The sequence below is a fragment of the Lepidochelys kempii genome, chromosome 9 (assembly GCF_965140285.1).
Source record: "Lepidochelys kempii isolate rLepKem1 chromosome 9, rLepKem1.hap1, whole genome shotgun sequence".
NCBI classification, from domain to species: domain Eukaryota; kingdom Metazoa; phylum Chordata; order Testudines; family Cheloniidae; genus Lepidochelys; species Lepidochelys kempii.
In genome coordinates this window covers 40013235-40027363 of record NC_136388.1, presented here as the reverse complement: position 1 = coordinate 40027363, position 14129 = coordinate 40013235, and the positions used below count along the sequence as shown (strand labels likewise).

Here is a 14129-nt window from a genome sequence, read left to right as displayed (position 1 = left end):
GTTATTGAATTGCTTTATTTGGACTAGCATGAGAGATGGTCTATCACTCAGTAATTCTTATGCTACAGGAAACTTACAAAATCATAAAAGACAGTCATAACAGCCTCAACAAAAATTAGCAATTTTAGTCTGCTCTAGCGAGTGTATATTTCTTAGTTAGTGCTGTATCTTCAGTTGGGCACCTCTGTGCAAGTGATCTCAGCATGACTATTATATAATGTATTTCCCAAAAGGGAACCTTATAATCACTGTATTGCACCAAAGGACTGAGGAATACTGAGCGAGAAGACTGATGATATCAGATGAATTTAAGTGAAGTCTGCAAAGAAAGGGGGTCAGGAAAACACATACATTAGGGGGCTGCTAAACTATTGTTCCTGGATCCCCCTAAAACAGTTAAATGCAGAAGTTCAGCTCTTAGTTCACAAACCTGCAGTGTATAAAGGTACTTACAGTTCGATCCATCTGAAGACCTTCAAGTGCTTCAAAGGCATTAATAAATTAAGCTTTAGCACCATTGTGATGTAGGGAAGTGCAGATGGAGAAATGGGAACACAGAAAGGTTGCCCAAGGTCACACAACAAATCAATGGCAGAAACAAGAATATATAAGCCAGGTCCCCCACCACCCAGTTTTGTGCTTTAGCTACTAGAACACACTTCTGTTAATAATACCACTGTACAAATGTTATAAACCCATTGCCCAATAGTTTTTAAAAATGAATTCACGTTTGACTTTATTCTGTCATCAGCACAAAATACGTCTAACTGCAACTCTCATGTTCCTGCTTTTGTTACGGAAAAGACATTAAAAATGCATTGTGCCTTGACATGCACTGCACAAACCAAACAAACATTAGGAATAGCCCTGGGGGGAATGTTATTTTTCTAAGGATAAACTCTTTCACAATGCAGTGTTATCTTGTTATGGATAGTTTCTGTCACCAAGGGCAATAGAAGCATTGTGAAAAATCGGTTTTGACTAGCAGCACTCTGGGCTGCAGCCAATATCAAACTGGTGACCAAAGTAATAACTGATCAAGTCTGGATTCGGAATGCTTCTCACCCCATAGCACTGTGTAATGTATATTTTACAAAATACAAGGGAGGAAAACACAAATTTAAATTAACATGCCAAATGGCACATCAACTTTATCTACTGATCTTAAACTAGAATGTTCCTCCTCCTCCAGGATGAATGGGATTCTACGCTGGAGGAATTCAATAGGAAACAGTTGTGGCACATTATTCAACAGCGTTTATGCTTTCAAAAAGTATTACTATTCCAAATATGGATCAGACCAATTTCGTAGAACACCCTTGCCTGAAGTTTTTAAAAGTAGCAACAGGGCAAACTAATTGAATACATTTTTTCACTAGAACTCACACATACCATAAGAACTTGGCTTGGTTACAGACAAAATTATAACTTGTGTTACTTGTGCCAAAGCGATGTTAAATATTTCAAATTTTTCTAAGTAGCTCACCTGAAGCCTAAAAGTCTTTTGCTTCTAAAAGTCATTTTCTAAACGTCTAAAGATATCGCACAGATAGAAGCATCACAATCGGCCTTATACACAGATTTTTGTTTACACTAGGATTGTTTGAGCTCCACCAACATCTAAATTCACAACCAGGCAGCACAAACCTATTGGGTTTGTTTTGTTTTCGCATTTTTGTTGTTGTTGTGAAAACCAAGACCACAATTAAACATGACTTTTACAAGCATTTCTGAAAATGTGTATCAATATTATTTCAACCACAGATACAGGGGGTTGTTTATTTGTTTTTAAATACTAAACTTGTAGCCACTGTTTCAAAAACGTACGTCACTAAATATATCACGGAATAAAACAACATTCGTAATCAGTGGGAAACATTCACCTTGCAAGAACTTACCATAAAAATATTAAAGCACCTCTTAGCCTGATCCGTTATGGGAATACAAAAATCCAGAGGAAAAAGGTCGAACCACAAGTAAACAAACGAAACGAAAAAGGGAGCTGTGACTCGCCAAAGTATTTCCTTAAACAGTATTTTCCTCTTCAACGGCAACCGATCTACGCTTCCAAACTCCGGCAGCTGTAGCTTAGCACAAGCAAATCCTCCCGAAGAGGCAGGTTTAAAAGCAAAGATATAGTTGAAGGCTGCTTAACGAAGTGTGAGAAAGCCACATCTGTGTGGTGTGTGCTGGGCTCCAAACAGGCAAGCCAGAGGAAAGAGGGGAGGGCGGAGGGGAGGGGGGGGGATACTTCCTTAATCAGTAGGATACAAGCTTGTAACACAAAATCGAAGCAACCCAACACAGCCAGGAAACACTTCACAACTGTTCCCGGAGAAAAAGTGCCGTCACTCCCCCCCCAGAAGAAAACCCTCCTGCCCTTTGCCGACCTGGTTTTGTTGCTCCTTCAAAGGCTAATTTACTTCATGCCTCAGATTCCTCTTTCTGTCTCTCCCCTCCAGAGAGACAGCCCAGATGGGAAGAGCCTGCAGCTGAAGCGAGTGCAGTGCCCCATCGGGAAAGCTGATCCTGCTGATCTCATCACTAAGGGCTACTAATCCAATGACCAGGGAATTAAGAACAGATGGTGACGCCCCTTCCCCCAACACCAGCATTGCCACACAGACGTCGAAACGCACACAAGCCTGAGCCTACCAGCTGGGTAATAATAGAGCTCCTCTTGCTATTGCACAAACTGCAATTCCTCACACGCTTTCCTGTGCATGTCTGTCTGTTGCTCACCAAGAGCACAAGTTCACTGAGCCAGCCCAGCGCTGCATTGTTTAACCCCTTGGGTCACAAAGGGTGCATGGGATCCTCATGTGCAACCAGTGGGGCTGGAATTAGGGGTGCTACTGCACCCCCTGGCTTGAAGTAGTAATAACCAGGGCTTAAATTCAGCCACAGCCCACGGGAATGGAGCACCCATAAATATTTTCAAACCTGTGGGAGGTGTCACGCTGGGACTCAGGGCATCAGCCCCAGGGGAGATGCCGTGCCAGGGCTGAAGCCCTGAGCCCCAGCACACCTCCCTCTCCCTGCCCCCTGGGGCTGAAGCCCTGAACCCCAGGGAACTCGCTCCCCCCTGGATGAGAGAGGGCTCCAGGAAATAATCATTATGAATTTAAGCCCTGGTAATAACAAACATCAAATACATGGTTTCCATCATCAGCACCCCTACTATAATAATTGTTCCAGCACCCCTGTGTGCAACTTCTCCTTTGGCACCTGAAGATTTCTGTTTGTTTAAACACGCACACAGGCCGCCTGTACCAGAACACATTGTTGACATGAACTTTTGAGGTGCTGAGTGCCCCTTGCCAATGCTCCCACAAAAGTCAATGGAAGCTAAGGTTGCCCCAGCACCTCTGAAAAATCACCCTACCAATGTACTGGTGTGGACTGTAATAAAGAGTAGGAACAGGAGGGCAATCTTGCAAATCTATCCATCCTTACACCCCACCCTCTTTGTCTGTAAGTGGTCTGATTAGGCCATGATCCTGGAAAGACTTAAAGTGTGCTTAGCTTTATTGGAAAGTAGTCCCAGGAAAATCTAAAGGAACTATTCACATGGGGTAAAGTTAAGTACATGTGATATGTACATTTTTGTAGGATCGTGGCTTCAAGTTTTAAGCTGTTGGAATAGAGACCAGTCTTTTCATAGGCCTGTATAGCTCCCCACAAACTTTTTGACGCTAAATAAACAACTCCTAAATATGGCCCCGATCCTGCACTGTGATCTGCTCAAGCAAACTGTGTCACTGACTTAGAATCCAGTGCTGTGCATGTGGAAATCACAGTGCAAGATCCGGGTCTTTTTTCCCCCCAGAACACTGTTTTTATTAATTCCATTATTTAGTTAAAATGAAACCCAATGTTTTGTGATGCTAATAATGGCTCTGATTCAAAACCCCATTTAATAATTTGCATATGTGCTTTTTTCCCCATATTTGTGCCTGCCTAGCAAGTTGAAACCTTTTCTTTCAGATGCTGACTTCAGTACTATTATCCAGATATTTGTCAACTTAAGACCAGGTAATGGACTAAGGAACCTTCAAATACAGAAAAAAAGTCTTTGAAATAATACACATCTTAAGGTTTAAAAGAACTCTTCCTTATGTGCAGGGACAATAGGGGTCAGGACATATGGTCTTTTTGTATTCTCTGTGTTTTAAGCTGTATTCTCTGGGATCTAAGCTTTCTTTAAAAAAAAAAAAATGACATTTTTAACCCTACTGGTGGTGGTAGCCTTCCCAATGTAAACTAATGCACTTTTTTCTACTGGAATCTCCAGCCAGACAATCTGAAACAAAAGCGGTAAGAAGTGTGAATTTTCACTTTTATCTGAACTGAGTGTTAAACTTGAAAGCCTAAACTGGACCAGTTAACTACCAAACTACTCCTCTGAAAGGATGTTTCAGGGCAGCAGGGGTGCAAGTTCTGCGCATGCAAACAGTTGAATATTCTGAGGATTGAGAGCTTGCTACTCTTTAAAATCAGGGTTAAAGTGAAGTTCGCAACATCGTCAATTATAAAATCATTGGGGTTAGTAATTTGACTTGCATGAATGTGAGTTTTCCATACAATTTGATTCAGCTCCATTTAAGGCTGTTCAGTTTTAAATAAACTGATATTTTAAAATAACTCTCCCCGTGTATTTTGCAGTGCTACGTATTTAGGAAAGTAGAGATAAATGAAAGAAAACAAACTTCCACACCCAAAATTGTAGAGACTGGAGGTAGACCTCCCTTATTTATTTTTGTTTATGCTGCTGTTTGTTTGATAGACTTTATTGGGACATTCATAGCATGAGCATTAGTAAAAATTAGTGAAAGCCCATGTTGTTGGAAGGGTGTGGCAACTAAGCCAGTAATCTATCATCTACATAATCTCTCTCATACAACGAATTAAATAGTTGCATGAAAATTAGCTGTATAGAAAGGGTGGTAATTAGTTGAGCTACCTCTCTTAGTACAATGGCATAGATATGTACATTGTTGTCACACAGGTATAATTCATGAAGTCAAAATGGCTGAGAACTTAAAACTTGGACAGTGACAGACTGCAAATCCCAGCAATGATTGAACCTGGGGATATTCTGCACAAAAAGATCTCTCACCCTTGCTTTTAGCTGTTTCCATCGCTTCACATGGATTCAGACATTCTAGGCTTCAGAGCGACACACAGTGACAATCCAGAAATCTTATTCTGGAGATGATTCACACCATAAACAGGGGGGAATTGTGAAACAGTTACAATGTACTCTGTGGGATAGAGGAACAGCGTTGGAACAAATGTTCTGGAACTCCAACAAATGTTTTTTAAAAAAGCATACAGTGGGGGTCGGGGGGATGTGAGAAAACCTGGATTTGTGCTGGAAATGGCCCACCTTAATTATGCACATTATAGGGAGAATGGTCACTTTGGATGAGCTATTACCAGCAGGATAGTGAGTTTGTGTGTCTGGTTTTTGGGAGGGGGGTGAGGGGGTGAGAGAACCTGGATTTGTGCAGGAAATGGCCCAACTTTATTATCATGCACATTGTGTAAAGAGTTGTCACTTTGGATGGGCTATCACCAGCAGGAGAGTGAATCTGTGGGGGGGGGGGGGGGGGGGGTGGAGGGTGAGAAAACCTGGATTTGTGCTGGAAATGGCCCACCTGGTGATCACTTTAGATAAGCTATTACCAGCTGGACAGTGGGGTGGGAGGAGGTATTTTTTCATATTATCTGTGTATATATAAAGTCTGCTACAGTTTCCACGGCATGCATCCGATGAAGTGAGCTGTAGCTCACGAAAGCTCATGCTCAAATAAATTGGTTAGTCTCTAAGGTGCCACAAGTACTCCTTTTCTTCATACAGTGAGAGTTATATTAAGCCTATATCTCCCCTCTTTCAAAATCTCTCTCTCCACCACTTAGGTAACCATTAGAGATGGATGAAATAGAAAATATAAGACCCAATCAGAACTTTAACCTTCTTCCAGGTTTGAAAAAGTTTGCGTAAATATTTCCATTGCTTTCCACTCAAAAACAGCAACAGGCCTTTGCAAGTCATGCTATGACCCTAAGATGAAGGTTTTCTGGCTCAGATCCTCAAAGGTATTTGGGCTCCTAAATTCCATTGAAATTAAAGCAAGGTAGTAGCCTAAATACCTCTCAGGATCTGGGTCTCTTGATATCTAATTCTAGGCCAGTCACTGTATTCAAATTTAATTTCTCTGCTCCATCCTTTCCTCTTCTCAGCCTTAAACAGGGCTGTTATTTTTCTAAAGATAAGCCCTTTCACAATCAGTATTATCTTGTAGGATAGATTTGTTACCTATTTTCTTAGATCCTATATTCTTCCGTGCAGGGACCATGTCTACTACAACATTTGTAATGTGACTAAAACAATGGACCCGCAATCCTAATTAGGGACTGTAGGTGCTATTATAAAAAAAATCTGCAATGGAAGATTAAAGAGCAATTTTGCAACTCAACAACTTCTTCCCTTTTATCTTCCCAGATATTCTTGGGTACTTAGGCCTGAAACTCAAACAAGGGAGAACAATCAGGGAGCAGGGAGATTTGGCCAACACAATGCACATGCAAAATGTACGTTTACTTGAGTGTATAGAAAGTGGTGCTACTGCCTATACTGGTTACTGAGGACTGACACATACTGTTTGCGTATGGATAGAAATGATAGACCCTTTTGCCTATGTCTCGACTTGTGGGGGGGGAAAAGGTCATGTTTTAACTAAGAATTTTAAACAGGGATTTGCACCTAGTGTAGATATAGCAAGTTGTGTTTGGAAATGTGTTCGCTGGTCATGGCCAGTACAGGACAGTATTTGCACACTAAATCTCTACGTAGCATAAATCAACAGTGATTCAGCCCCGTGGTAGAGATGTTTGGAACTGCACACCAAAAAACAAAAAACACAAAAAACAAAACTTTAAATAATTATTCACTGAGGTTGATCAGGAAATGATCCTGAGAATTTTCTCTGCCAGAATAAAGGTGTGATCATGGCATCTAAAAAGGAAGGTTTAACAAAAATATACACTAGGAAATAGTGATTTTATTAGATGGCCATATAGAAAATCTTTTCTATCTCCCAAACGGGAGATCACTAAGGCCTGTCAGAATTGCAAGACAGCCATCTAAGAGAAATGAACGTTGTCCAATGCATTCAATTATGAGTAAATAAGCATAAGGAAATTACAGTATATTGAAAGAAATACCTAATTGCAAAAGCCAATATAGGTTAAACTTGACTGCTACTATAGAGAGGATAAGACGACACAGAGCTTCAGCGACCCCTCCCCCCGTAACCAAAAAGTTTGTTGAGATTCCTTGCTCGTGTGACATTTGACACTCACCTCCCATCGCTAAGTGTGTGGGTTTCATGTTGACAATGTCATGAGCCTCCATCAGCCCTTGAGAGTGGATATTTCAAGTTCCTAGCTGAAAACAATCAGAACTACACTTAAGTACATGCACCAGGAGCCAATGTGGTTCAGTGAAGGCCCAGGACAGGGTTCATCAGATACTGAGGCTACTAATTTTCACTGAATGGAAATGAGGAGCCTCAATACCTTGGAGAATCTGGGCCTAAATGACAGTCACACAGAAGTTTGGGGCACAGCAGAGACTTGAAACAAGGTGTGAAGCTAGTCGTGCCCTACCACTGGATCATCCCTCCTCTCATGGTTGTTCATTATACCTTTTAAGGCCCAGATCCTGCAAACACTTATGCAGGTCTTAAAATCGGTGGGACTACTCAAACTAGTCAAGTTAAGCACGTGCACAAGTGTTTGCAAGTTCTTTTGTACATCTCATTTTACAGGTTATTTTAGCAAGATTTGGTCATCCTCTAATAAAATCTTTGGTTTCTAACCCTCCTATACGATGAGCCTCTCAATTAAAAATAATGAACACCTTACCAAAGACATGATATTTTAAAAATTAAATACTTTACTGCAAAACTAATAAGAGTATTTTAAAAATAAGTCCCATTACACAGGGAGCTAGATCAGGAAGTTACACCACCCTCTCAAAATAACAGGATGCCTTCATTTTCAGCAAACTCCATTCCACAAATTCATTATTTAATTGTTAATGTAAGTGGTCACCCTTCAAAATTGCTATTTGCTGCCTTTACCATTCTTTTTTTTAAATGTTTGGCAATTGCTATATTTTATACTTAAAATGGAGAACAATCACATCAGTGCAGAAACCATTTTAGGCTGTGATTTTTAAAACTGATGCTAAATTTGGATCTGGACAAAATTTGGCAATTTCATATACACTTTAGTAAAAGTGTTTGTTTTTTTAAACCATCTCTCATCTAGCCACACAACCATTCTTGACAGGTTTCAGAGTAGCAGCTGTGTTAGTCTGTATTCGCAAAAAGAAAAGGAGTACTTGTGGCACCTTAGAGGCTACCAAATTTATTTGAGCATAAGCTTTCGTGAGCTACAGCTCACTTCATCGGATGCATGTTTCTTGTAGCATCCACAAAGTACGAGGCAACTTCCAAACATACAAAGTAGCATAGCTCTAAGCTGTGTCTACACTACGCAGCTTTTAGTGACACTGCTGTGCCGCTACAGCCTTGCCACTAAAAGGTGAGCGGTGTAGGCGCTGTTTGTCAGCAGGAGAGAGCTCTCCTGCCGCCAAAATCTTCCACCCCCGATGAGCGGTGTTAGCTTTGTCGGCAGGAGAGCTGCCGGTGGGTGCAGAGCACCCACTAATTTTTCCCCGTGCGTGCTCCAGCCCCGGAGCACCCACGGGGTCGGCACCTATGCACACCAGCACTTGTCCTCGACAAAATTTTGTCTTTTGGCGGGGTGGAGGGAGTTTTTTTTTAACACCTCTGAATGACAAAAGTTTTGTCTTTCACTTGCCAGTGTGGACAAAGCTCTAGTTTTCAAGAGCTTAGGACCTTACATAATAAAAGATATGTTGAGATGCATTTGATAAATTGGTTATACTTGAAATTCAGGTACTTTAGTTCAGATGGGAGAAAAACAGATGAAACAAAGTCACAAAGACCTGTAAAAAATTGTCAAATTTGATCCGAAACAAAATTCTATACTCTTGCTCATCTCTAGTAATTACTAAATTCCAGATGACAAGGAGAAAAATCATCCTTTATTTAGAAAGGTGATACATATCTACAGGAACAGCTGTGTCACATTACTATTCAATCTTGACCTGAAGGGACCACCTATAGCAGTGCATTGAGTCTCTGGTTGTTTGGTACTGGTTCTCTGATCACTAGCAAGGCTGTCTGAGGCTATGTCTACACTGGCAATTGAAAGACAAAAGTTTTGTCTTTTCGAGGTGTTAATCTCCCTCCCCCACACCTGAAAGACAAAAATTTTCGGAGTGAACAGTGCGTTGTCAGCAGGAGTGCTCTCCTGCCAACAAAGCTAACCCCGCTTGTTGGGGGTGGAAGATTTTTGTTGGCAGGAGAGTTGACTAACAGCGGCTACGCTGCATGACTTTTAGCAGCATGGCTGTAGCGACTCAGCCATGTCGCTAAAAGCTGTGGTGTAGACAAAGCCTGAGTCATGGGGTTTTTTTAATTATATGAACTGCACTAGGAACTGGACTGAGACCAACTGCTCATTTCACAGAGGCTGCTGCGCAAAAGTGGTAACGTTTTTGGGTCACTACCATATACCCCTGGATTCAATGCAAACCACTGCTATAAAGGTGAAAGGCTGTATACATTGGTCCAGACAACCCAGCCATCAAGACCACATAATTTAACTCTTATGTAAAGGGTATTCCACACAGCTTCTCAAAAGTGGGTAGTGATATTGGGTCCCGCAACTTTGCGTGACCAATCTGAGCTATTTTAAAGGAGACTGATTTTAAAAGGGTAGGTGTTCAGTATAGTCTAAAAATAGGCCCCTTTAAGGGGTCTTAAATTGGGTACCCAAAATCATTACTCTCTTCTGAAAATCTTGGTTCCAAAGTTCAATACATAGTTCATATCCAATAACATAATTAATTATCCCTCCTACACACACAGCCAGTTTCTCAGAATATCTGCATACAATATCCATGGGTAAGAGGAAAATTTGTCTTTTAAATCCTTTTGTATTTCACTCATATCCCATCTTCATCAAAGCGCATGGTCTCATTGTTTATGTCAGCTTCAACTGTCAGAACTAAATTGATTTCTCTATGGATTTGGTATCCAAAAGTGTGCCTTTTCTTCATGCAAGATGTAGTTGGAAATAGCAGCCACACCACCACATTACGGTGAACAGATGAAAGTCACCTCAACTATTTTATTTAGATTTATACAAAATAAACCTAACTTTCAAATAAATATTTTAATTGACTACTTGCCCTACTCCACCAGTAAACAAAACAAGTATTCCCCAGAAGACATAATAAGATAAAAATCCTTTCCACTGCGAGAAAGCCTAATTCATGCTAAAAGGCCTATCCTAACTATTTTGGGTTCTGGAAGCCAAGGGGCTTAATGCCAAAGCAAAGGACCCCCTCATGGAAAATGATCTGTTTAAATGAGGGAGCTCTGCACGAATGCCCCTGCTGACCTCAACTGCAGCAGTCTGGCATGGGGAGGTCGCCTTTCAAGTAAGTGTCTCCCAATTATTCAGATCTTTTTAAGGCATTACAATGCCATGAATTCCACCTGGACAAGTTAGACAGCTATTGTAGATCCTGGAGCTTTGGTATAATATGCTCTTGGCTTGAAACTCCATTGATGCAGCAAGAAATTATTCTGTACTAGCTTTCAGAGTGTAGCGGCTTGTAGTATGCATGACAGCAATCTGATCTCAAATTAATAAAGTCAAGGGTAACTGTGACAAGATCAACCTCTGAGAAACAAAGTCAAATTCTTTTTATCAGGGGCAGGTGAGTGTAGGTGTCCTTGACTAGTCCTGGCGCATCTAAGACCAGCCCAGGATACAATATACTAACTGGTGCAGTACATTGTTCACCCATGTTACAAAAAGCAGTTACTCTCCTTCAGTTAGTGGGGTCAGTATAATCCTCATCAACTCATCCAGGTGCTTCACCCAACACATCAACATTATCTCAGCCTTATCTGAATTGACATCCAAGCCCCAAAATCACCTGGACATTCCACTACCCCATGCCAAAACGTATGTGATAGAGACTTACAGCTGGGTATCATCAGCACACTTAGTAAGTCACAGCGCATTTCTCCTTTCTAAACCTTCTACTGCTTCACATATTTATTGTGCCAGCGAGCTGACAAAACATACCCGTGTGGTCCCCTCATGAGTAAGGATTTGGGACTGGAGTTAGTAACATGTTATTGCTATGGTGTCTGGTTTTTAACATGTATACAATGACCCGAAGCAACTACTCCTGGAAACTCCTCAATCCCTTACATTGGGTCATATCTATGTTTAGAAATAGAGATCATAATGTATGCACACACAGAGACATAAACCTTACTTCTCTTGTGCCTCAAACCAAGAATACTTCCATTTATAATGCCTCTGACAAATAATTGAGTCAGTTATTTAGCTATGATTGCAAATTCTGTCATGATACTTTGTTAATTTAGACAGAAGTGTCACCCAAATGTAAATACATTATCTGTTTAAGAAAATCTAGAAAATATATGCACTACCATGCTTTATCTTATGTAATACCTTAAGAAAATGGAACTGACTAGTTACAGGTTTTTTCTTCGTCAGGGTCTCCTTAAGCTACCCTAGCAGATAACTTCCATTATATTTCGAAATATAAATGTCAAGCAGCTGGAAATGTAGATCCAAAATAAGTATTTCTCCTTCAAGGTATCTTCCTTGCAAACAGAGTCTCTTTACTTAAAGGTAACTCCAGATTAGTCCCTTGTTTTCTCAGGAAAAATCCAATCTTCTGCAAGACAGAGCTTTAATAATGCCAAGGGCTAAAGATGTATTCCTCCAGAAAAACAGACACGCTATCACTGTCACTCAACGTGTTCCAGCTGTTCAACCTCATCAAAACATTAGACAGTCAATTAATATTGCAGTAATTTTACTATTTCAAGCTCTCTTCTTCCATAATATTTTATAATATTCTCTCTCAATTACTAACTACTTCCTAACTAGAAGAAGAACTCTGTTAGTACCATTTTAGCATTCTACCTTGGAGAGCTGAGGAAATAACCCACATCAATACTTTATTCAGTATGTTTAGACTTGTTCTGCTCCCAAAATATTTGTGAGCAGATGGCTTTTAAGCCATTATTTGAATTTGACTAATATCTTTTTTTTTTTTTTAATTCTTATTACTTAAACTCAGATTGATTGCCAGTATTTCAGGCCGGAGTCTTAGGAGTCTCAGTTAAACCACAGGTTACTGTTTCTGTTCTCTGACTGGATGAGTGCACAAGGACTTTCAGCAAGAATATTTGCAATTGTAAATTCCTGTGAATATGCACCCTTGCAACTTTGAAATTTGCTTCTTGATAGTGTTTTTTCCAATACAACTACATCACTCAAATGTTTGTCAGTAAAGAACATGGCCTAAGTGTTTTTATTTAAAAATGGGAATGTTTGCATTGTTTGCCCAGCTCTAACCTCTAGCGATAAATATTTGATTTTTATCCTTATAATATTATATTTTTGCCTTCGATCTTCAGTTTCTGCACTCCTTTGTTTTTCAGTGCACCCAGTAAATAGTTTAAGTAATGTTATCAATTCTTTAAATATTTCACCAAGATTTGCAGTAATATGCATTTTTGGCAATTTCCCCTCAGAGCCTGTTTGTTAAACTTGGAAATGTTCATTTACTTCAAAAGCCCAGTAAATACAGTTTATTTTCCATTACACAATTTGTGTATGATTCTTCTGCAAATGGCCTGCGGCTGCAGGCAACCATCTGGGGTCTGGACATACAAAAGGCTGCTGGAAGGGTGCAAACACAAAAGCGCCTTGGGGATATAGAAGTGTGCACCATACAAAGACTCCTATTATCTTTTGTTGTATGGGTTTTTTTTTTTAAGGGGTGCCATGAGCATCTAATCAGAAAACTAAGCATCAGGGAGGCAGTCCTCAGATGGCAGACATCAGTTTCAGCCAGGACAGATGGTGAACAAAGGTGAAAAGCACACAATACACATGGGCCAATTTATACAAGAAAGCAATTCTACCCTTCAATTAAAATTTGTTACCATTCTTGTGACAACAAATGTTTTGAAGTGAAATGTATCATTTTCTTTATGGAACTGTCACAACCGCAGCCCATTTCCAGTAACCTATAGTTACCTACAGATTCTTCATTAATATTGTCTGTAAAATGTTATAGACTGACTTGTGGGACAATGGACGGAGTCTACAAGAGGACCAGAAAGGTCTGGTAAGAAGGGAAAAGAATAAATATTTCGGTAGAGGAACTGGTCTAGCATAATTGATTGCCAAGGTGCATAAATCTTACTGACTTATGTAAAGAAACTCAAGATCTGTAAAGGTAGAGATAGATAATTAAATTAAGCTGTTTAATTGGCATAAAAAAACCCAATCCCTATAAACATTTTTTATTCCTAAAATGTAATGACTGGTTTTAGTTAAGGTTTATTAAGAAACAGGTTGCCAGAGAAAGAGGTTTTTCTTACAGAAAAGTGTGTTCTATTAGATGGTATCAAACACACTGTAGAGAAGGTATCCAGTAAGAAATGAGCAAAAAAAGGATTTAATTTCTTTTTTTTTCCCCTCTCTCTCTCTCTCTTTTTTTTTTAAGAAACTCGGGGGAGAATTGTGAGGGTCTGAAAATACGTAAGTCAAATAACTTTTTGATTCCCTTAAACACAATGAGTATGTACTAAATGTATAAGCAGTAAAGCATAATTACAATGTTCAATGAAAAGCAACACAGCTTCAGTTGGAACATGAAAAATGAAAGCTCTCTAACTTTCACACTCCTCCTGGTTAGGGGAAGATGCAAAACCAAAAATCAAATGTCACTTTTATTATACCACAGTATGTGCTGTATCCATGGAAGACATTTTGTTGTTGTTTGGTAGGGGGAAGGGAAAGTGAGTGGAAGTCCTTGAAGCATGTACTATTTTACAGAAAGTGTTACAAAGGAATAAGGTAATTAATGTAAGTGTTCTTAGCACCTGGGCCACACAACATCA

General features: G+C 39.9%; 1 protein-coding gene across 3 annotated transcripts in view; it reads right to left on the bottom strand.

Annotated features, from left to right (window-relative positions):
• Positions 1 to 14129, bottom strand: part of SPSB4 (splA/ryanodine receptor domain and SOCS box containing 4) — a 320168-nt gene that overhangs the window by 156269 nt on the left and 149770 nt on the right. Inside the window, exon 1 of one of the 3 annotated variants that reach the window (XM_073359970.2) lies at positions 1899 to 2532. The exons of the other annotated variants lie outside the window; for them this stretch is intronic. The gene's annotated coding sequence lies outside the window, so the exon portion shown is untranslated. Of the gene's footprint in view, positions 1 to 1898; positions 2533 to 14129 lie in introns of those variants that run through there. 3 annotated transcript variants of the gene reach the window in all.